Source organism: Camponotus vicinus, unplaced genomic scaffold, assembly GCF_025532165.1.
Source record: "Camponotus vicinus isolate PSW18456_S1 unplaced genomic scaffold, iyCamVici1.0 SCAF_8, whole genome shotgun sequence".
Lineage (NCBI taxonomy): Eukaryota > Metazoa > Arthropoda > Insecta > Hymenoptera > Formicidae > Camponotus > Camponotus vicinus.
In genome coordinates this window covers 12830237-12856961 of record NW_028141980.1, presented here as the reverse complement: position 1 = coordinate 12856961, position 26725 = coordinate 12830237, and the positions used below count along the sequence as shown (strand labels likewise).

The 26725-nt window shown below is 31.6% G+C and overlaps 1 protein-coding gene across 2 annotated transcripts in view; it reads left to right on the top strand.

Annotated features, from left to right (window-relative positions):
• Lolal (longitudinals lacking protein-like) overlaps nucleotides 1–26725 on the top strand; it is a 142114-nt gene that overhangs the window by 94304 nt on the left and 21085 nt on the right. The window lies entirely within an intron of this gene.

The window sequence follows — 26725 nt, the reverse complement described above, 5'->3', positions numbered from 1 at the left end:
TCACCATGCTCATTGGTTTAGACGGTCATATGCGACGCAGCTATCTCAATTTGTGCGAGCCTTAAATGTTAATATGTTAATTATATTTCTTAAAATTTTAGTGAATAATCTTGTTGATATGTTGGCTTAATCTTGCTATATTCATACAATTAACATTAATCATTTCTTCTTTAATATTTGATGATTACGATAATCGCAATGATTAATCGAGATTTAGATGAAAGTTCATATACATGTGAGTATTATATACATCAGAATAAATGTTATTTTACTTTACACATATATGTTAATTTGAATATATTTTACATATTAAGCCTATTACGTTTTTTTTAAATGTTAGTATTTTTGGAAAAACAATAAATAGCGATATTCGTACATGATATGACAAGAACAGTTTGATAGATAACTATCAGACTATTTGCGATAATTATAATAATTGATATTTATATTTTAATTCTACGGTTTTTATATTTTTGGCAAATTAATTAATTGATGAATATCATTCTGTTACGCGCAATTTATGTATTTTATGGTATATTTTTCGAAAAATTAGTAAATTATAACATAATCGTAAATTATAACGTAATTAATATATATATATATATATATATATATATATATATATATATTATTAATTACGCTTTTATAATGACTATCCCTTTCGTGGTGTGTAAAAGATATTTCTTTTTTTATATTTTAACACATCTTGTTTTTGCTAAAATTTCAAACATATTTATACATCACCGCGATTACCTCTTTTCCAATTTTTGGAACCAATTTCGAACCAAATTTTCATCATACGTCATCACTTATTTCTATATGTTGCATAGATTCAAGTCGGATCTCTCTAAGGGGGATGCGACCGCCGACCGACATCAAGGGCTAAAAATTTTCTCAACTTCTATTATTAGGGCGGGTGCCCTCAATACTGGCATCTATATTCGGCGCGTATACGCACATGTGCAGGTATCACGCGTGTGCGTGTACACATCGCGCGTGCATTCGTCCACGTATAGGGTACCTTGGATCATCGATGTATGCTAGGAGGAGCAAATGATCAGTTTACTAGTCACCACAGAGATACCACCCTTGAATATCGAGAAAGAAAAATACACGTGAGCTTTCAGTCAATATATTTTAGAGAGGATTGAGTTTAGAAGTCCATTACAGAACATTCTCTAATGGATTCTAAACTCGAAGGAATTGCACTTTTAATCTTGCAAATCTTTTCCGCTTTACGCATGTTCGCATTTTATTGTAAAAAACATTTTTCTTTCTGTGAAGTATAGTCAAATATATGATTTTTCAATAATACAATCAATTGTTGTGTCATATTTTTCTGAAGATAATATTATATATATATGCAAGATTATTTAAAATTATTATTATCGGACATAATTGATGTGTTTGAAATAAAATTGGATCTGAAAGATTGAAGGAAGAGTCATTTTTGATAACATGCTTTAAAAATCGAATAGCATTTGTATATAATGGAAGTTTCGTTTCCAAGGTTTGCGGTCAGTGCAGCTTCCTTCGCTTTTCTTGTCTCGCTTTTCTCTTGATACATGTACTTTATTTCGTTTCTGAGAATATCGTCGTCAGGTGTCTTTGTTACCGCGAATGTTTCTTGTTTATTAGAATCGAAAGTTCTCAAGAGGAAGGGTGAATAAAAATGAGAGAGTTGTATAAAATGATAAGTCATGCTTTGATGCGTCTATAAAAGAATAATTTACATTTTTTTATCATATTTTTAAAAGTCAATATGTGTATTCTTTCCTAATAATTATCGATCTATATTCTTCGCGATCTTTACATAGCATACAATAATATTAAATACATATATTATAAATTAATACAATATATATTAAAACAAATTTCTCTCTCTCTCGGTGCACATATACATATATATAATAATTTACAAAATTCTATAAATATAAATATTTATGTAAAAATATTTTTATTTCTCTATTTCTTTCTTTTATTTTTATCCTGATTTTACGAAATATTGATTCTGTAAACTATTTTTTTATGATAAAAAAGATCAACTAAAATTCTATCTTCAATTTTGCGATCGATGTGTTTTTCTCTTTATGTCTTGATATTTTTTCGATATGTTATAGTTCGATTATGCGTGCAATTATGTAGTATTCATTTCCGTTTCACTTCTCAATTCTTATGTTTCATGTAGAAAGGAAGAAATATAACATATTTTTACATAAAAAATTTTCGAATATCGATAGTGTGACGTTTTTTATTTTTCCTGGTATTTGATCACAACTATAAATAATGTCCTAATTAGCGTGCGTTGATATTTCTTAATATCTCTACAGAGATATTAAGTGTAGAGATAGATAGTAAGTTGGGAATACTGCAATTTTAGATTTGCGTCATTTGCAGTCATAGCGCGATCAGCATTTTTATAAAACGTAAGTTGCTCCCGTAATTACCGGATATGGCTTATATCGCGTATCATATCGAAACATTATAAATTGTTCGTCCTTACGGATTTGTGACTGTGCAGCGATATCTTTAATCTTTAATGGACGTGTCGAGACGATAACTAATTTAGAAGTATCCGTTCGTACGAGAATTAATTTAACATTAAGATAATTTGGCGTCTCTTAATATCGCATCCAATGAAACAAAAATACGACGCGACATATCAAAGAATCGCATTTACAAATAGGCAGATCGCATTAATTTTAGCTGATGCACCATGTTAAATTTATGATAATTTATCGTAATTTTCGCATTTCACTTAACATTGTTATCTTTTACCTTTGTTACAACAGTTTCTTAACATTTCCGCTAATAATTTCCTCCTAATCAACTTTATTATTATCTTCATTAGCAAGCCCATGTTATTATCTTCATTATCGCAATCGTCTCGTATTAATTCTCTGTGAGCGGTCACTTTTACTGCTTTCTTTTACTGCCTAAATTCTCGAACCCGCGAAGCGCCGTACATTATCGTCCCATACATCGCATCGTGGGAAGATATTCGTATTTAAATGCCAGTTGGATTTTTTCACTCAGCTTCTCAAAGTCATCTTTAATAATAACGGGAGAATAGTACTGCGGGACAAAATTTCGACTAAGACTAAAATTTATGTATCGAAAGAATAGTGATGATTACAAGAGGAAAAGCAATTCTACAAGAGAATAAATCGATAGAAATCAATGTAATTAAATAACACGTGTAATTAAATAATACATCATTTAAAAGATACATAAAGCGAATGCGAGACATATCAATTATTTATTCGCTGATTATATAATTATATTTATTTCAACTATTGTATGACGTTTGCTAATGCGAAGACTGTCCAATCGGAATTATAATTAATAATCGAGATTAATTTAACAATAACGGGAGAGAGTAGACTGCGAGATATAAAAATTTTGAATTAAAACCAAAATTTATGTCTCGGAAGAATAGTAATAATTCCAAGAGGAAAGACGATTCTACGACAGAATAAATCCATAAAAATCAATATTAATAAATAATGCACGCGTTATTTAAAAGATACATAAAGCATGTACGAGATATCATTTATTATCTGTAATCATATAAGTATAATTATAAATATTTCAGTCATTGTATGATATTTGCCGCTGACGAAGACTTCAATCGGAAATCGCGGTATCGTTATCCCGAGTATCGTAGGCAACGCGCTTACAATTAGCGTAGAGCGGATGGAATAGGACCAAATCCGTGCGGCCGGTGCGGCGCGACGCGACGTGGTAGCGGTCCGGTCGGTCCGGCTTTCTCGAGAAGTGCACCTTGGCACACTTACCGGCTCAACCCCACCGCGCCTCACCTCGCCGCACCGCGCCGTACACGGCTCCGCCGAGAGCCACGCGGTACGTCGCGGCGATTCACCTACTCGCTCCTCCATCCGCTCGTTCCTACTCCTCCGAGCCGGGCTTTCCACTATCGTCCCGTCTCCTCTTTGTCTTCCGCGTCTTTTTCTCCATTTTTTGTTCACGCTACTCGATTTTTTTCCGCAACAGAGATATTTTATTTCCTGCTTGGCCATAAATTTGTCGTTAAAATAACTGCTAATAATTAAATACAAATTAAATTTTAGATTAGAATAAGATGGAATTTCCTTAAAAATATTCTAGATATTTTGAGATTATATATGTAAAGTTTGAAGTGTGTGTACTTAAATTCATTAAAGTAAACATTGTTGTGAAAGATGATTATTGTATTGGCGAAAACTCGGTCAATTTGCTGCTGATGCCAAGCTTTTTAACACTCATAATTTTATAATTGATTAACACTTTTCGATGATTAAGATACTGACAGACGCACACGTTGACGCAGAGGAAAATGCCATGTAAGCTGTAATATTCTCATATCAATTCTTTTGAAAAAAAAATATAAAAGTACATCAAAATATAATATAATCTCGTTTATTAAATTATCTGAAAATCCCCTTAGAAATCATATCACGAGGGGAGTCACAGTATTATTTCCAATAAATTATCTTCCTTTTCATTTTCTTCTTCGATAACGGTGATGCCGACTTGGTGAATGGTGTAAGCCGATCTTAGCTCTCGCTCTACGCAGCTCCGCTCACGCACACTTTCACACTCGCATACGCCACGTGTACGCCAGTTTCTTGTCGTTACATATACACACATACACATACATACACAATACCACACATACACTAATATACATACACGCGTTGGCCGCTTCACTTTCACGTTTTACGCCCGATTCCAACTCACTCTCGCGCTTATAACGTTCGGCGAACACGCGCATATGTATTTGCGTACGTGTATATGTGTGCATGTGTGTATTTATATACATACGTATGAGATGGGCTCCACACAAATTGACTTCGCTCTCGCGCGTCGGCTGCTGCTGGCTCCGAGAATCGCTCGGTTACATAACAGCGGAGGCAGAAGTGCACGCTTCTCCTCCGCTCGCGAGCTCCTTACTTTTCCTGGCTTCGTCTCGCTTCGCTTAAACGCGACGTGTACGCGCACGGTGTGACGGCAGAATCACTTCAAATTGAAAAAATATTAATACGCGCCTTTTTTTTAAGAAAGCGATATTTAAAAATTTATATTATCAATATGTATGCGTATACGCGCTCGTCAAGCATCAACTTTATATCTACATTAATTTGGGATTTTTTTTCATCGCATTAATCTTTTCTTTGGTTGAATCTGTTTTTCCCCAGAATCACTTCAAATTCAAAAAATATTAATACGCGCCTTTTTTTTAAGAAAGTGATATTTAAAAATTTATACTATCAATATGTATGCGTACGCGCTCGTCAAGCATCAACTTTATATCTACATTAATTTGGGATTTTTTCATCGCATTAATCTTGTTTTCTTTAGTTGAATCTATTTTTCCCCACTTATTTTCCTGTAGTTTTATTGCGAAGGAATATTTAAGAATTCGCATTAATGTTTCTATCCAATGCGCTTGTATTATTTTTTTGCCAGGAATTCATGCATGTAAAATTGGATTGCACGAGATCTCGAAGTAAAGATTTTGCGGTTTGTGCAATATTGATGAATATGAGTTAATTATTTGTATTCTAGAATAATATATATACAATCATCTCATAAGGAATTTACAGTACTGAATAAAAATTTTAAATTATACCGAACTCTTGTCTCTTGCGATGAAAAATTCGATAAGTTACCGCTCCTAAATAAAGAGCATTGTATGCCGTGATTGATCTCACAATCTCATTAGTGCGAAACAAGTATGAGATTCCCGTCACCTATTCACGTCATACATTTAATCGCGGATCAATCTCGCATTTAATAAAATGGCTTAGCTGTCATTTCGTTTTTCTTTTTCTTTCTTATTCTATACTTGAAAATGAGGAACCATATGTGCAGTATTAATATTTATTATCCAGCATCTTGATTTGTAACATAATAGTTTAAAGAGTTTATTATCGCTCATCATTTAACTCAAATCGATTAATCTGAATTAATTTTAATTTTAAAAATTAACTCTTATTACTACATTTAAAATATTAATATATTAGTTTTTTTATAACAAATATATACGAATTTATAACAACCATTTTCAAAAATTGTAGAGATTCTACAAAATACAACAGAAATTATTTACTTAAGTGTGTACAAATTCTCTGAGAATAAGTTATAGCTTGTAAAAAGAACGAGAGAGAGAAAGCATTTTATTTTAAATTGTAAGATACGTGTAAATAAAAGAAAGGAAAGTTTTGTCATTACTAATGACATTTTCACGTATTTTTTTCAAGCCAGTTCATTGTTTATATTTCACAAAAATAAGATACATCTATAATATAGAGATATATTCGTTATATTCATGTTAATAATTCTGTGAAAGGAGGGATAAAATATAAAAAAGGAAAGTTCCGAATGATGTTTTAATGATATCTTAATTGTTGGTTTCAAGCAGGAATCCACGACATTTATATTAATGAAATTAATCCGACGAAAAATATCACGCGAGGAGACGTTGATTAATTCGCGGGTCCGATAATCCCGTATGTCCACTATAAAAGCCCCTGTGAAACTCATGTCATCGGTCAACAAAGAGAAATGAGTACATCGCATATCTTATCGCATATTGTACCGACTATAATAGGGAGATACTGCGAAGTTCGCGAATAAAAGTAATGATAACTGGGTGCTGCAAACATGCGGAAATTCTGATGAACAATCCGATTAAGTTTATCATATTTTATTAAAAGTCTCGACACATCATCTACGTACATGTAGATAAATAAGATGTTTCAAAAAGGGGATTCCACATATTTTAGAACATATAATGTAAAAGTAAGTAAGAAAATCTTAATATTCCTGTATAATTCTTTGAAATTTTTTTCTTTGTATGTGAGAACTTACAATTGCATAAATTATACAGAAACATACTAATATACTAATATTATTTATTATCATATTTATATCTCATATTTTGTTAAGATAATAAAAAGATAGAGTCAATGTTGTTTTACACCGTCAATATAAATTAGAATGTTATTTCTCATGTTCAAAGAGACCTCATAAACATAACAATCCAAATTTATCCACTCTCTACAACTGATTAATTATAGCATAAAGCAATATGCGTTACGCGCGAAATAAGCTCGATCTCTTTTTCCATCTTATCTATTCCTTTGCGATCGACATGGACCAGTGAGTCATTCGCGTCGCGCAGAAAGAAACGGCTGCGAAAAAGCGTAATACACGCTGATGCAGATCGTCACGGTGTTCCGCGTTGTTCGTCGAGAGAGGTAATATAGGGCTCCGAGAAAGAGAACGAGAGCGAGAGAGAAAAAGAGACAGAGAGACAGATTTAATCCGAGCCCGACGCGGCAAGCTTAATCTAGTGAAAGTACGATCAACGGTCCCGGTTATTTTGTCAATTTATTTTTTTTCCTACAGCATTGTACGCAACGGCACCGCGCGCGTTTCGGCTATTTAGTTTGACTATTTCCATGATCCCGGTCGGGGCCGACTAGAGCGGCCGTGGTTTCACCGAGTTTCACCGGGCTGCTTTTGGGCCATGAGGCTTATCATTATGCAACGATTGGCCAATAAACGAATTAGGTAATTCGGCGAAATCTTAATCGGCCAGATTGGATTTTCATCGCCTCGCAACGAAACTCCCGCGGATCTTCTATCCTTTCGGAATCCACTTGGACTCGATATTGTTCAAGAATAATATAGTTTGAAGAAATTTTGGTTAATGCTCAGATTCTCGAAATGGCGATTCTAACTAATTTTAACTAATGTTTAGCGTTAAATTTAAATAAGATCGACTTGGAAAGTTTAAGAAGAAAAGAAATATTATAAGAAAATGTAAAAAATATTATCTTTTTAATTTTTTACTTGCATTTTAATTAATTTATAATATTTTATTACTTCCAGTACTTGATATTTTGCCTAAATATCACATGTAATAATTAGTATAAATTGTATAAACGTTCTAAATCAATATATCTATATCATTATTCAAATAATAAATCATTATCACGATTATCGTCTCGAATGCCAAGGAATTGCATTCAACCGAGGGGATCTAATGGAAGATTGGGGAGGGGAATACTCGTGATCGGATATGAAGCGATCGATAAGCGAGATAATTCGTGCGGCGAGTAAGCACGAAATTAACTGTATCGTTTTTGCGATGAGGCGCGGAGCTTCCGCCGCGAGGAGACTCCTCTTTGTTTTCTCTTAGTCACGCATGCCGCTAAGTCGGGCAAATTGTACGGATGATAAGCGCGCCGACGTGGCTATCTCACGGGAATCACTGATAATCGTCTGTGCACCGCTTAAAAATAACTGTACATTTGTGCATCGCGTTCATTCATGCCTAGAGACACGTGCGCGACGACGACACACGTATGTACGTTCGCGCGGATGATGCGAGTCGTCATCGTTCGATAAATCGAAGTAATCTCGTATTTCGGACAGAAACATATTAGACAAGATACATTCATAAAAAGGCTGGCGAGATTCTAAGAAAAAGAAATAAATTTTGAGTTTGTTGAGAAACTTTAAAAACTTACTTAAATTAGTGGTTTATCCCAGCTTTTTTATGTTCTCTTTTTCTTTTATTTTTTTTTTCGAGAAGAATATGCAATATATATAGCATATATGAGTGTATGTGTATGTGTGCGTATAATCATTTAATTTTCTGATATAATTACTTAGAGATTTAATTTATTTTAACCTGTAAAATATCATACATTTTCTATCAAGAGAAAATTCAAAATTTTAATTTAGAATATTTTTGCATATTCTATAATATATTACATAAATATATCACATACAGATAAAGAAATACTATGTCATCAATTTTTATTACTATATTTTACATGAAACCGCTCCTCTTTCATAAAAAAAAAAAGGAAAAAAAGGAAAGGTAAAAAAAGCTAGGATAAATTAAGAATTTAAATAAATTTTTTTTCATATCTGAAATATCACATCTTTTATCAGAAAAAATAAATACATATTTAATGAAATATATATTATTTAGGATAACTATTTTATCTCTACGGAAGAAATGTATTATACTATTGTGAATCAAGACAATTCGATTCTTGCAATTAATATAAGTCATTTTATTTCCATGCTAAATTTTCTAACATGCGATGATGAATCACGATTTACGTCGAATGTTGGGAAATTTCTCGATTATTTCCGTTCATTAAAATTGAAGACACGAAGGAGATTTTTTACAAGAAACCTCAGAATATAGCTAGCAATTAGTATAACTTTGATCGCGCGTTAATCGAAAAATAATCAGACATTTCCGTAAACTAAAATATAACATTCAATGATGTCATATGTATTTTTAGGCATTTTAAATAACGAGAGATACAACATCCGTTCGAGTTCGTCGATACACCACTTAAGTGGAATCTGTCCAGTCGATATTTACTTTCGAAAATAAGGAGTCAGCAAATTTGAGCGTGACAGAACGCAACGTCAGCTTTAACATCGTTGCAACTCATGTAAAATGCGTGCACGCGCGACCGCTTAAACGAAAATGCGGTCGATAGTCGCGCAATGTTCGATGCCATTTTGATGCTGATTTGCAGTTCGCGGTCGCAGTTTCCGCCATTAGTCACAGGACGATCCTGCGGTTAAGAATCTACGCGAATATTGCATTGTAATTGTACATTTCATCACAACTTGCGTCTCTACCGTTCCATCGTAATTTGCGCGAAACTGTTTATTAATATCTATGGTTTCGAAGCCGATGCGATCAATCGTTTTTTGCAGTAACATTTTATATATCATCCGCTTTTATTATAACGAGATTTTACGCGGACTTATCCTTTGTATAAAATTAAAACTTGCGGCACGTGCAGCCATGCAACATTTAGTGAACATTAATCTTTTTTTCTTTCAGCAATATTTCTTTTTAGAAATAACGTAATATAATTAAATATTCAGTTGTATAAATTTCTACCACACTGACAAAGTTTATGTATAATAATAATTATTATATTCGTGTATATATATATAGAAATATTTTATATGTATATATATATATATATATTTCTCTCTATATATATATTTTCTTCTCTCTCTCTCTCTCTCTCTCTCTCTCTCTCTCTCTCTCTCTCTCTCTCTCTCTCTACATTATATATAATATATAATTTAGAGATTTTATCTTTGCAAAAAATTATTGTAAAAAATTTGATTACGATAGTATAAGACACTAATTTTTTTGAGCAAAAAGGTATCTGCCGTCTAGATTAATAATAATGATTCACATATGCGAGGCATTAAGATACATCCCGCGTGATATTATCTGTCATCGAAAATTACGCTCTATTTTTGATAAGGAAGAAACGATTCGTTCCCCGTCATTGACTTTTCTCGTCATTGGCCGCTTGTCGTTATCCGGCCAAAAGTGCAGTAAACTGTCGCGTTGAAATTTTCGCAGAAAAAGCATGACTCGTACGCGTCGCGTTAATCTGCCGTCGAGACAGTTTTTAAACGTGTTTGTCGAGCTATCGTTGCACTGCACGTAACAGGTGAACAACTACCGATGCATCGTCGAGAAGTCAGTGGACTCGACGAGAGGGTCCGATAAGGATAATCGTTTCATAAAGATAATCGACGCATGCATTTTCCGCTCATGCAGATTTATTCCGCGTCAAGAACGGGGAAACTTAGTGCGAGTCATATTCTATGATTGTTTGACTATTTTCCTCGATAATATCTTTAAAACGGCTGTCTTCCTCCTCGATAGTATCTTTGAAGCAGCTGCAGAATTTTTATTGACATCATACGGAATTTAAAAAATATATTATTAATTTTGATTTAAATATATAGATTGCAAAGATAAAGAGCAAAAACTATTTAAAATGAAATGGAAATGAGTGTATCATTTGTAAATATGGCAACTTAATTTTATCAAAAGTTTCTAATTTGTAATAATATATAATTTTTTAATATTGAAATTTTTTAATAAATCCATATATAATATTAATATTAATCTTTTTGGTAAGTTCATAATTTGACAATTATCTCATACTTTATATAAAAATATATACCCTTTAATTTAGTAATAATCTTTAAATTGATATGATACGTATACATAATTATGGGATATTTTAGAAAACGCTCGTTAAAATAAAGAAGTCGATAGGCCTAAAGTATGATTATTACACAGACTAATAATAGAAACAATGCACACGTGCGTGCGTTTTTTTTAAGTTTATAAGATATAAATATCGCATGACAAACATCTGCTGACAAACCGAGTGTTTCAATATACTTAGAATCTATTGAGTATATTGAATCGATAGTTATCATAGTCGCATCACTCAAATTACAATTAATGATGGTCAAATGATACGCGCACGCGCGAATCGCAATTAAGTCGATTGTGAGATAATACGTTAACTTTGTCGAATAATATGTTAACTTTCGCGAATATATTTCGCGATATCTCTAGCTATTATCTCCGCGACAAAACGGACACATACATTAGCTACATGTTATAGCTACTTTTTTTTAATTATTCATGCGCATGTTTTTTTCTAATTATGCACGCACGTGTATGCGACGTCGTCACATTAGAATGAATATATGAACTTAAGGATCTTTTATTATCTCGTGTTTTTTTCTTAAAGTAGCATTATAAAAGATACGAAAATGTATTGCAGCTTAATTATACAACAAACGCAATAAATAAACATATCGAAATCGATCGAATATGCTTAAAATATCGAAACATAAAAACAAATTAAAATATTATATTTCTATAAATGTATGATAATTATTCGGGTAACTGTCACATGCACACATATATAAACATAAAAACATATAATAAACATAAAAATATATACATATTTAAAATTATTTATTTTCTTTACAAACTGAGATTCTTTTGCGATTAACACTAAAACTTTTTTTTTTCATTTAAATTCAAACATTTTATTCTTCATATGAGAATTATCAAGATATTTCATCTTACTGCAATTATTAAATATTTAGTATAATATTTTCTATTATTCTATTCTTTCCAATATGATGATTAGATCTGCTAAAGATATCCAGTTCTGATCTTAACAATGACATCGCCGATAAAAAAATGCGATAAATATGCCGTAAAACTGCGATTTATTGCAACTGCGTCAAAATAATTTTATCAAATAATTATTAAAATTTCTATGTTAAAAACGAATTACGGACATGATAGAAGAGATACATGGGTTAGTAGGCGGATCGCGTTTTTTGTAATTAATTCATGCATATCAGATCATTCTCGAACATAATGTTATCCAAAAAGATTGCCACCATTTCGATAATACGTGACGTGTTATCAAAAGTAAGACAAAATTGTTTCATGCGAAACTCGTCACGCTTTATCAGGCTTGATCGAATCATAATACTGATACATTTCTTTTATGTATTTACATTATTGCAAATTTACTCTGACATTCGTTGAAAATGAGTGCATTTATTTATTGCAATTTACTTTTTCTATTTGTAATTTTACTATATCAATAGAACTATTAGTAATCAAAATCGTATTTCTTTCGCACGAAAATATTTATGTGAATTGAAAAAAAGTTCGCGTTTATAGTAATTTTTTTTTCTAAGTAAATGTTTCTTAGAAACATGCACGATAATATATTTTTTAATTTATTTTCTTATTAAGTATTAAAAATAATAATTAAAAAATTTCTTAAATAAAAAAAATTATATAAAAAAAAAGAATTGTTGCTGATAACTTCACAGTTGACATGCGAAGTCATCAGTTTTTTCAAACAGATCTTTCCTCTTTTAAAATTTGGAAGAATTTATGTTAAAGTTAAAATCACATTCAAGGTAAAAATAAAAACCGAGGCCAAGAAAAAAAATGGTTATTTTGTGTAAAAAAAATCTGCATATTTATTAAAATTTTATAAATATTTACGCATCTTGAGAAATCTCATCATTAAGACCAGTTAAAATTAAGCTGCTTTAATGATTGTGACTATTTTATGCACGATGAATTTTTATTAATAAATATTAGTCTCGATGCATGGACAACAGATCACGCGACAGAAAGTTATTATCGCAAAAATCGTTATCAATATATGTCCGACAAACCTGACAGGTGATCAACGTTGTTGTCCGGTCATCAATGACGCGTGGGTCAACGACTTTGCTGCACCTACAGCTCTTAATAATTTGATGAGTCACTTTCGGCATATGCAGTTCCTTTCTTTATCAATTCAAGCTGACACTACACAGTTCGTGGACATGCTATCAGTTTTCTGCATTGTGACACCGTGTACTTCCGTGCGCGTGTGTGCTTACGAAGATTTATTTTGAATCCTTTAACTCTGCTCTACAGAAATATATATTCTCTCTGAATCTTCCAACCATAGTATATACAGAAATTTAAAATAACAAATTTTTCAATTTAAATATTTCTTTTTAAGATATATAACCAATAGAAAAAAGTACATAAAGAAGACTCTGATATTTTAATAAAAAAGGAAAAAGAAAATTTTTTTTGTTGATATATAAAATATCTTTTTTGTTAACAAGCAATAAATATATATTACATGTAACAAGCAACCTGCATACGTGAATTTTATAATTTGCGAAAATTTTTAGACACTTGAATAGAAAAAGTGTAGTTCTAAATATGATTATACAATCAAGCAGAGACAGCGGTTTAAAAACTGTAGGATAAATGTACGTTAAAGATATTCTGCGTTACATCATATCACTATGTCATATGTAAATTTCTTTCCAGTATTATTTTCTTTCATCCATACTGTAGATCACGTAGAGCACGTGTGCGTGGATATTATCGTATATCATTAAGCTACAAATTCGTTCTCGAACCGGACATTTACGTAGATTCATAAATTCTAGCAATTTCTCATTTCCAATTCTAACTTTCCAACACGTGCTAACAGGCACGTGCAATTAATCGGCATTATATTTCTTAGAAATAATGTACATTTGCAAGACACTATGCGAGATCGTATTTTTAATTATTTAGAATAGCAATGACGCTATCAATGCGGTGTGTCATATATCTTCCTCTGAGATTTCAAAAAATCTAGATAACATAAAACTGAATGAATTTGTAATTCCATTCGCGCTAATTACTCTCGTAATATGTGTCCCTCTACTTTGTAAATCTTTTATCTTTCAGTATATTTGAGCTATTTTTCAGTTAATAAAATACTGATATTTATTAAAATATAATCAGAAAGGAACGAATGTGGATATTTCAATACATAAATCCTTATCGAGCAATGAAATTTTTAAATATTTTTATGATTATAGTACTTATTTAAATTACAATATATATATATATATATATATATACAGGGTGTTTTTTAATAAGTGCGAAAAATTTTAAGAGTTACACTCCTCCAAAAATGGGGGTAAAAATTAAATTTTTATTTTTTTCTCAAATTTAGAACAAGTTAAAAAAATGAAATTAGGTAGATATTTTCTACTAGTAAAAAGGTTATTATTTATTAATATTTTTTTCAGCCTCCCGTATTGTTAAAGGGATGAAACTAGCAACCCCTATTAATTTTTTATTAGAACTTTTTAATACTTATATGAAAAACCTTTCTTAATTTTCGACAAAAAATCATCTCTCCTGAAATTTTTCGCACTTATTAATATATTAATATATATATATATATATATATTGATGATAAAGATCTTGGAAATTAATGGATTCAGTAATCAACATGGCGCAATAAATCGAAAAGATTGAACATGCTGCAAGAATTAAACGCGACATTATCATATGTAACATCATAAGCCCAAATTATAAATCTTCAGAAGACGAGAATTCATCTTCTCGAAAGACCAAAGATGAACAGGTAAGTCAGGGAATCAAGAGAAGAGCAAAAAAGATAACACAAACTAGGAACAAGAAGCCATAAGAGAAGAAGTAGTAACACCGGAAACGCAATATGATGCAAGAAGGACAGAGCGAGAAAGAGATCCGAAGGGGAGAAAAGAGAGAAACGAGAGCAAAAGCAATAGGAAGAAGAGAGGGAAAGAGAGAGACAGCGACAGCGGAATCGAGTGAAAGGTAGAAAAAGAGAGTGCAAGCGAACAGTACGCAATGCTAGCTATGTGCGTATACGTAATGCAGTTCGCGATGCACATACATTGCGTGACCTTGCGGGCCGCACGTCCCGCACGCGCGAATAACGGTCCAGCCGCTATGCGTGTTAAATACGCATGTTGCACGCGTGTACGCGTGTGCGTGCGACGCGTCGCTTGCTCGGGAATCGTATTCGTCGAGCATCGCATGGCTACGTTTCGTGTAACAAGATCTTGTGGCGCCGTCCTGATCGTCGTATTAACTTATCTGTATTGCGGCAGTTATTATTCTCTCTTATATCCATCCATTAGTAATTTTTATAGAAAAGAAGAGGATGTTAAAGATAAAAAATGAGTATAATAAAAAATGAGTTTGATATATATATTCTTATAAATAAATGATGTTTCAGATTAATACATGATACTTTTTCTCTGAAAAAAAATTGATTTTCAAATTTCGTCAAAAGAGATTCGTCTTTAAAATTAATTAATCAATATTCCTTGTAAGATATATATTATCTTATAAAATGTAATATATATTATGAAATCTTTCTTCATTAACTCCCTAGGAAAATTAAGAATATATAATCAAATAGTCATGGTCTTTCCATGCGTTTATCTATTGATTATTTAAATCGGCATATATTTTAATTATATTCGACAAATTTAATCAAAGAGATATCATAATTTAGATCGTGTGGTTATTTCTTTTTTCTTTAAATATAATATATATCTCTCATGGCATCCCATTTCTTGTAAAGCACTAAATGACACGATGAATATTTCACTCGTGAACTTAATAATTAAGTCTTTGGTAACAATAATTGCATATATGTTAAGTATGTAAAATGCAAGAATTAGTTTTCTTGAGTTTTTGCGAATATCAACTACAGCATCAAAGTATCAAAGTTTTTTTTTTATTTTTTTAGAATAAGCTGCGTTTTATCAGAAATTGAGATCGATATTCAGTTCTAAAGTTCATTGTCATGATATAATACTTTTTAATTGTGATTATTTTTATGAGCTATTTATCTCTTAATGTTTACAGAAAAACAAACATTTAGTAAACTTTTAGTAAATATTTGAATATGCTAAAATTTGTTCTTTACATTGAAAATGAGCTGAAATAATTATGCTTATCTACACGTGTTATTTGTAAACGTGATGTAGCAGATTAAGCAAACATTGTGGTAAGTGGTTGCTTATGCGATTTTCATATAATATAACGAAAGGTATATTTATATGTAGAAAATGTACTTTTTCTTGTGATATGTGTGTGTATATGTTACACAATATAATAGCACAATATTGCATTATTTTCTATATTCTATATTATTAATCTATAATTTCAAACCAATATAAATTCTAATAAAAATGGAAAATTTTTGGACTAATCACTTGTATCTGTAATTGTGTGTGACCTCACTGCTGAACATTTCTGCGTTACATCATTTCGAATAAGAACGAAATTTTCTTATAGATGACCTTCCGAACTTCAACTTAAGTCGCCTTGTCCAACAAACGATGAATTTACGATCATGTACATTATTATAGATTGAGATATCATGATTCTCTTTTTAAAAACGAGGATTATCGGATATCTCGCATAGCTCGTGCATCATATATCGAATAGCATAAGTAATAAAGGCCGGAAAGCGCTTGGAGAAGCTGTTCGGAGTCTTAATTATTAGCGATAAGCCTTTGCGTATCGACGCTTGGAGAAACATGGGCGCTTTTATCATTCCCCGATAAAATATCTGTCGCACAAAAACGAAGGAAATTTCTCGATTGGATGGAAGTAACTTCTTGTCGGGTGTTTAAATATTTTCGAGAAATCTTCTTAAATATATATCTGCATAAAAAAAATCATAGATGCGAAAAACGGTGCAAAGAAAAGTCGGATTTATTTCAAAATCATGCAATGCAGTATATATAATCGAACACAAACACGCTCGAAAATTTGTGTTTGAGAAAAACATTCTTGAAGGAATTCGTGAACCAAAAATAAAATGCATTTCTTAAAATAAGCAATACATTTATGTTACCAATAACTCCCGCGAGTATGGAAAAAATTATTTATTTCTTTATGAAATCAAGAATCATTTTTTTATGAATCAAAATGCATATGCATATATATTGGTCATTAAGTAAATGAAAAAATATTTTTCAAATAACGTTTGGTTTAAACAAAATAAATAATAAGTAATATTGAAATTGTATGTTATTGAAACATATTATGTTATGAATACATTTATAATGGTAACTTTTAATTTTAATTTTAATTTATACGAATTTTTTAAATTAAGTAAACGTACTTTTTACTTAAGGAAACATTAATAAATGTTACATTTATACACATAATTTTATAATTTTTTAGTCAATCGCTTTGTATGAAAAGATGTTCATGACTTGTATAAATTCCTAGGCATTTCTGGGTTATCGTTTTTGATACGTGTGCAAGTTTGCCGAGGTCGTGACAATATCGTGCTGCAAATTGGCAGCAATGCATTAAATAGAAGTGATCGTACGTGCGAGAAAATTGACTCTATGGCATACTAGCTGCGAACGAAGTACAAAGTTGCAGCATTACGCTTGATCTGAAAAGTATGATTGGAATGTAGATATCAGTTTTTTTTTGCAGGACAACATATAATTATCATGACGTCAATGATCGTCTATGTTGATCGTTGATATAATAATATTTTGTATAAAAAATTTAGACGCACAAATATGAGAAGTGTCATGTTAAAGAGAGAAGAGATACTTGTTAATACATATATAAAAGTTGAATTAAAATTTTTACATTGATAAGAGTTAATTAGAAATTACGTTATATGGAATTATCTTTAAAATGTTATATAATATCGCGTATAAAATTATAACGAGAAAAGTATCGGAAACTACAAACATTCATAAAGTATATTTTGCGTTATCTATGCACATCGTTATCTTACATTGTCTGCAAATTTATGAACCGTCTATCTGTCGATGGATATTCCCTAATAGGAGATTTAAATTTGTAAAACATTGATCGAATTATTTAATTGAGACAAAGCTATATCCAATTAATGAGATGTACATAGTCCAAAAGTAATTTGGCTCGTTGTGTATGTGTATATGTGATCGCATCACTTATATGAAATGCGTGCAGCGAGTATATTCCTTATCGTACTTTATTTCTCTGTCGATGTATCTTTCTCGTTTGTCTCTACAATGACGATACTCCCTGTCTCTCTTTCTTATGCGAACATGTCTAATCCGGCAGTTACTGCGCAGTAATTAAAATTCATGCCATATATTCGTGATAGGAAAAATCGTACATCGACCCGTTGATTTACGGAGAGAAGCCATTAATGCCTTTGCAAACGTATCAGTATAGACGGAATTCTTGGAAAATTGTTTCGATATCGTACGCTGTGAAAAGTTAATTTAGGACATCAGTCTACGAAAGTATGACCATTAAATTTTAACAATTAAAAATTTGATTTATGCAAAAATAGTTAAAGTTTTTCTATTATTTGCAATTATATACAATATAAAATTTGCAATACATAATGATTTTTTAATTATTAATTTTGTAGACTTTTGGGAATTTTAATCATTTTAATTAACCGAATATTATTAAAAATAAAATAAACATTTCAATGTAATTACGATTATCAATTTTGTGAGTTCGAACAATGTTTCTGCTGCTATAATTAATAAATAAATGCAAAGTATATGTACCGTTATGGTTATTACTCGTAATACAACCAATTTAATAGGAATAAGAGCGATATATCTAACTGGAAATAAAAGCATATGAGCAAGGGTGATGGAAGGCCACCAAGCAATTTGTTGCTTCGCGACACAAATAAATGTTCCAGCGAACCGTAAATTGTGGCATATAAAGGTCGGCATATAAAGAAAATAACAAACAAAAGTGCGAAAGTAAGACAGCAGTTGTGGCCGGTAACAGAAAAAGCAATCGAAGAAGGTCGCATCATCGCATATCATTGCAATGATCTCATCCAATCCGCTCTACAATTGTAGTTTTATTTGTTTACCGAAAAAAATATATCATTGCAGTTTTCATTATATATATATATATATATATATATATATATATATATATATATATTTATTTATTTATTTGGAGCCTTTTAGAAGATGAAATATTCTGGTTATATTTTGCACGAGTAAAATACATCTTTAGTATCCCTCAGTAAAATAAATTTTACATTCACACATGCAAAGAAAAATATAAGTAATTTATTATTATTATTATTATTATTATTATATACATATAATATTAAAATTAATTAAAGATAACATATTTTAATTTCGATATATAAAGCATTGGAACCAATACTTTTGCATGAACCAGTTAGAGGAGTTTCATTTTTTACTATCTATAACTTCGCAAAATTACTATCGATATTCTTCCTTGCATTTCTCGAAATGTATGAGAATCACCGATATTACGCCCGTCACGAGCAAAATTAGGAAGTTGGAATGATATTGCCATAGATGTGGTCGGGCATATGATATCTAGAGCCGGAGTCTTAGGCCCTTATCTGGGAGATAAACGAGTGCCGGGTCGACGTTAGAACGGGAAGAACCGCTTGGGTTTGGCCGCGAAGGTCCTAACAACACGCGCGCGAAGCCGTCGTGTACTGCTCTCCTACATACATGCTTTGCGCTTCCCTCGTATCTAACCCACGTAGCTGACCCACTTTTCGAATCACCGCGGAGAACCGCGGGGTCCCGGGGAAAGGATGAGCCGAAACTATTCTTCGCCTCTCTAACGTGAGCAACCTCCGCGTCTCGTCGAGCTGTTAACGATCGTGGAGCCGCACGAGTAGCGCTGTTAAAAGAGGCTTACGTTACCCTTTCCTAGGACTCGAGAGCTCCGTATTTAAACTTGAGTGGTCTTTACCTTAACGGAATCTAAATTCCGCAGAGATATATTTAGGATTGAACGTAAAATAAATTTTTATTTACTCGGTCAATTTTAAATGATTCTACAAATAAGCGAAGTTTTAGATATATGATATTCCTTTTGCATTCTATAAGATTGCTACCTTGCGTTGTTACAGATAATAATTTGTTTTAAAAAAAGCACAAACAATTGCTTCAACAAATCCTCTAAATAATAATGTATGTGTGGGGGATTAACGATTAAATATTATACAAAATTATTAACAAAATTTTCAACGACCCTATTAGCACTTCCTAATGAGAACTTTGATCGAGGTCCTTCTACTCGTTACACTTTTTATGATAGAACTGTTTGCTGATCAAACAAGATATACAAATAACCTAAATAAGCACAGATGAAACGTAGTCAGATTCAAGGTTGTTGATATGTTTTTAAATTGTTTGTTTTAATTGCTTGTTTTAATGCATTGTTTAATTGCTGATACTGGCAATTTCTGATTGTATATCTAAAGATTTTAATGCATCTTTGCTGCAAATTAAGGTGAGACATTCTTTCAGCAGATTTATTTTAAATGTAGATCATATGTTCTATACTGAAAGTTTATATCATTAATAATAATCAATAATATAAAGATGTACCAAATATAAATATATTGTTTTGACTTTTTTTATAATTAAAAAATATTGATATACGATACTTTTATTTAATTAAAAATGTAAATTTGCTGAGTCTTATACACACACATATTTTCTATTCTCATTTAAAATTATTTTATTTTCTTCATAATTATTCTCTCCAATCTGTTTAAATGATAATTGTATATTAAAATCACGAAATGTGTGTATAATTTTGATTTGCTAAATTGAACCTAATGACAATCTAGTGTCTGCGAAAGATGGATAACTTTAATCTCATACATAATTGAGGAGAAGGAGTTTCCCTAATTGTAAGATAGGCCCTCGCCGATATGCCGTAACTTCATCTTTTGCCCGATTTACAAAACACTATATATAGTTACATACCTATTACTGTTCATGCGTGATAAAAGCGACAGAACACCTGATATTATTGGCACATGTGTCGGTGGCTCTTTCTTTAAGCTTGATGGTTATATTGTGTAACGTCGTGCCTTTTCCTTTCCTACCGACGATACGGAGTAATATTTAGTATGATGTAATGCAGACACGATTTTGTGTGACACTCCCTGTACAACTTCGATTTTTTCCAATTTAGTCATTTGCATCGTGTATATTTGGCTATATTAGAGAAAAACTTATGAATGAATATCTAATGAGCCAATATTATAGTTTCTTTTGAACGTTAATATATATGTAACTGTTTACATATAAATTTATATATTTATGACGATAAAACACAACAAGAAAGAAAAGATTTTATCGTTTGCGAATCGATCATGAGAGGTTCAAATCTTAAAAATATATGATCATCTTATGTCAGATGATTACTGGATGACAAAATATTTTCCAGAGAAAACTTCGTTGTTCATTCGGTATGATTTTTCATTGAACCTACACGCGACCGGAAGCTCGCATCGCTGTTGCTACAAGCGACTGCTACGAGGCATACATTAGCATTCTCTTGAGACTTTGCTGACATAGAAGGCGTGCATATGCGTGTGCGTAGCGCGTGCACACTTTGTTAGGTATACACGTGCGAGATACCTATGCTGTACACGTGGATGAGTAGCGCGAACTAGATATACGTCACTTGAACTTTGATCCCTTAGTACTGATTCCACGCATGCAAGACCCATACATGTGTAACCGGAATGCCGATGTTTTTTTTTCCTACAATCTACACTGAAAATCGCTTTCGTCTCTTCAAATCTCTCTTTTCAAATCTCGACTTTTACGTCAAATGATAATTCTTTGATTTTTTACGGCAGCTTTATGTCTGTACATAAAAAATTTATAAGCAAGATTCCAAGCCACAACTTTGAGATGTTTTAATTTGTAATTTCGAAATTAATAATCACAAAAATAAATAATACATGATTATTAATATGCGCAAATTTTTCAATAATATTATCAATTATTTTTGTGGTTATCGATTATGAAATTACAAATTGGAATATTTCAGAACTGTGGCTTGGAATCTTGCTTATAAATTTGTATAGATATAAAGTTGCTGCAAAAATCAGAGAATCACGATTATATCTGCAAACAATTAAAGAAAGATAAAATTATCATTATATAAATTATATTTAAAATACATGAAATTTTTTCATTACTGTAAAATGATACAGAGTTTTGAAGATACAAATTATTAATATTTAATATTTGATCTTCAGGATATATAGATGGTAATTTAAGAACAGTATTAATTTTAATCTCTTATTTTATTCGAGTAACAATACGCAGTTTAAGTAGCATAGATACAATCGTAAAGTTTCGTTGTTGAGTATACAAATCGGTGAAACTGAGAGTAAAAGGTAACGAAGCTACGTTGTTTGTGCGGCTCCGAGAGAGGAAGACAGGATGATCCAGGCCACTGAAAAAGGAAAGTGGCCGACTACCGCGTCTGCCAGTGGATAGGACTCCTTCAACATTCATTATGCAATAATTATTATGATCGCGCCGTCGTCATCGTCGTCGGCGCTGCCGTTGTGCTCGTCGCCGTCATTATCGCGAGTCAATTGCAGATTCGCCGCGTATCGTTACTATCGTAACCCGACCTATCCGTTTGATTATAAATAATTGCGCGTGGAGCTCGCGATCGCGCGAGCGAGCGCGCGATTAACGTCACTGCTATGCAACTCGCGAATCTCGGCAACGGATAATGACAGACCGACCACTTCGGCTTCTTTCCTTCTCTACTTCCGCGCGATTCAATCTAACCGAATCTATAATTATTTAATGCAAATAGCTTATTGGCGCTTAGGGACTCTGGCGCAAACGTGAAGATTAAGCCACCGCGATTTAATACAACTTTAGACAAATCTTATGATTTTTTTATTACGTCAATTTCAGCTATTAATATTTTGAGAGTCTGCGTTTCGGTGTATTTATATTTGAATAAAAAAAATTCTCATTATTGAATATTATTATATTTATTCTCGGACAATCGATTATTGGAAGCCGAGAACCATAGAGTGATATTTTTTAATTCGACTATAGTTCCACAAAAATTTTATATCCGAATATTCAAATCGTAAAATATGGATTTGAATTTTCAGGCAGTCAAAGTGTTTAGAGCGAGGGGTAAACCGCTGATCAAAATTATGTACACTAATGCCTACTAATGCCCAATTCCTGGGCATTACTGCTAAATTTTTAAAATTTAATAATTTAAATTTTAATAAATTTAAAATTATTATTTGGAAGAAAAGACTTAATAATACTTTAATAACGTCCATAATACGCATTAATACTTCAATAAAACCTAATAATGCCCAAGTAATGCCCAAGCAATGCCCAGTAATGCCTCAAATCTGTACACCGCAATGCCCTCAGCGGTTTACCCCTCAGTTTAGAGAGTATCCTGAATTTCAAGATCGATACTTGATAAAGCATTACGAAGTAATAAATGTTATAAAATAGTAATGAACATGGACAGCTATGGCTCGTTTTTTTCTTTATTTCGATAAGAATCAGTTGATAACACAGTTTACTGAACTTGAAATACTAACATTGAATTGTGGAGACATTGATAATTATTAATCGAGAATAGATATTCTTGATTCGGTTGCGTAAAATTGTTATCATACTATCTCTGGTATTATTTTTATCCACAATTTTATCACAATTGATATCAGAACTTATGAATTAACAAATGTTAATGACAAAAAGGAGGTTTTGATATGTATAATTTTATACCAGTTTGTACTAGTAATTTTTTTACATAAAATTCTTTGTATAAATTATGTGCAATTTTAATTTCACATGAAAAATTCTTTAAAATCTAACCGATATATATTTCTTCCATCATTATTTTTATTTATCTATATATAATTTCGATAAATTAAAATCATAAGTAAGAGAGAACAAAGCAAGTCCTCGCCACATAGATTGTCAGGTATAAACTAATCGTGTAAGAAAAAAAAAGGAACGACTGTTATTTGCTGACGAGTAGCAGGGCTAAGGAAAAAAAAGTAGCACGACTATTCTACAAGCTCATGAAACGATGTACGGGAACAAAGCAGCCGGCTTCGTGCCATCGCCGTGACTTGACGTTAACGCTCATGGAAGATCTAGAAAGCCCCAAGGATGAGACTCTTTCGTCCTCGCATGTGGAATTCAGGAAATGAGTTTATACCGTTCTCCAGGCACTTATTAGTGATTCTAATATATAAAAATATATTTCACATTCTTTCATAGAATACAAGTAAAATTAATCAGAAAATTTATTGCTTTTATGTAACTGTTTTATAAATTGGAGTCGTTAACATGTGCATTTATTTATTTTATTCATGTATTTTCACATTTCTTAATTTTTTGAAAGGCACATATCTCTAAAATTAATGTTAATATACATTTTTATTATATATATATTGATATTTTGATATTTTGTTTTTAACAATAAAATGTCAGATAAAAATTTTTTAATGAGATTTTTATTTATTTTAGAACAGTGACAATGCGAAGAAAGATGATAACTTAATCGTTCATTGATCGACAGTTCGACGAACCATGAAAGACATTCGACTGTCGCTCTTGAATAGAAAACTGTCGATTCAACAATTATGCTTTTGTTTCATAGTCGAATTTAATTGTGAAAGCAGAGTGCCTGGTAATTGTTTGATCTTCCACCAAAGTTTTCTATAAAAGATCATTTGTAAATATATAAAAAGGAGAAATCTACAGCTTGCATATTATTACGTACCAAATTTGATAATGACATATACATAATTTTCACTTACGAAAATCATACTTTTGATTTCGCAAAAAACGCAAATTATTATTGCGCTTCAGTGTTTATTTTGTGTTTATTTTGCAAACTGATGTAGTGAATGTATTTACTCTCTCTCATTAAATAAAATACTCTCTAATGCATATGACAACGTATATAACTAACCTGTATGTAATAAGTAATATAATATATGATAAAAAATATTTAGAAATTCTTGTTTTATATATAAATTTTTTTAACGGCAGAAATATCTAAAAATTAAGATAAAAAAAAGAGATTACATATACAGAATATAGAATGTTTGCTTGTATATTTTAAGACTGTTTATATTATATAATGGCTTTTATATATTCTCAAATATTTCACTTGTCTAAAATGTCTTAAAAGAAAAAAAATAACATTCGTCTTCGCGATATGCGTGACGAACTTTACATTTCTCGAAATGTAATGTAAAATCTCGTAATAATACGAGCAAGGAAAGGTGAAAGGATGAGGAGCTCCAACACCCCGAAATGTGCTGTATAGCGTTTAATTAAAACAGCGTCAGCAGTGATAGCGAGTCGATTACGCGAATCGTGACTTTGCGAAAGTAAGAACGCGGCAGGCCGTCGCGGTACAATTGCTTTAATTCTCTAATTAAAGCGTTCGCGCGACGGTGATTGAGCCGCATATATTTACGCACACGTCCGGTATCACACTAAAATCCTCATTAATATTAGACACTGAAACCTTACTTTACATCGTACATATTTTAGTAATTCTTTGATATTTCGTAATTTTCTATTCAATCGATTAATCACATTCATAATAATTATGCGGTAAATCGATTAATTTCACCGAGCGATATAGCTACAGACATTCTTCTGGTTAATTAAATTGATTGCGTTCTTTCAGCGCTTAGTATTTCACGGTGTTTTGCGTTTTATAACATTCGAATTTTAATTTCTACAGAATTATAGATTCTGCTTTCTCTCGGCACATATATGGCAATTAAGGATACAAGTTATTAGTAGTATAAAAAAAAATTTCCAAATTTTAATAAAACTTCTATGTCCTAATGCATTTAATTAATTAATTTTTTTTATTTTTAAGATTATCGTAAATTCGACATATATCTCTTTAGAAGCAAACAGTTAATTCGTTATGATTCGTTAAACAAGATAGTTAAGGAATAATGAAGTGTAATCTCTACGTTTCCTTTTCTATCCTAGCGAAGTGTGTTACGCACACTTTGGTATCGTCGCAAATTATGCATTTACGATGCGCATAACTAAACGACATTGAACCGCGACCCGTCTTTACTGGCCCTACTTTTACTGACCCCATCTCATGATTTCGCAGTATCCCGTAGCGAAAATACATTGGTTCTTCTTCTTCTTCTTGACACAGTCACCTGTAATTTATATCGCGTTTTGCGCGCGTGTATGCGTCCGCATCTCGTCAGATACGCGCGAGATAATGATTAGTTTTATAACTAACGACGTGTTAGTTGGAGATAAGGTAGCCAAGCGGTGAAAGTCTTTATAAAAGGCCAAAGGGTCGCATTTTCCGATCAACAAAAGGATCCGAATGATCGATGTACGAATAACACTCGTTCAATGTTTAACACTTAAAACTCTCATTACGTGTTTTTATTTATATTTTATTTATATTTAAGTGTTTTCTAATTTGCTAATATTATATATATATATATATTTAATTTAATATTTTACTTATTTTAATTTTTTAAATATTAGTCGAATATCAAAAGTATACATAAACTTGTTTACCATTCAAGATGGATGGTGCCTTAATTAACTGTCTGCACTCGGAAAGATGGAAATCTTTCGATTATATATATAGTTGTAGTTGTCGGTTAGAGTGTAA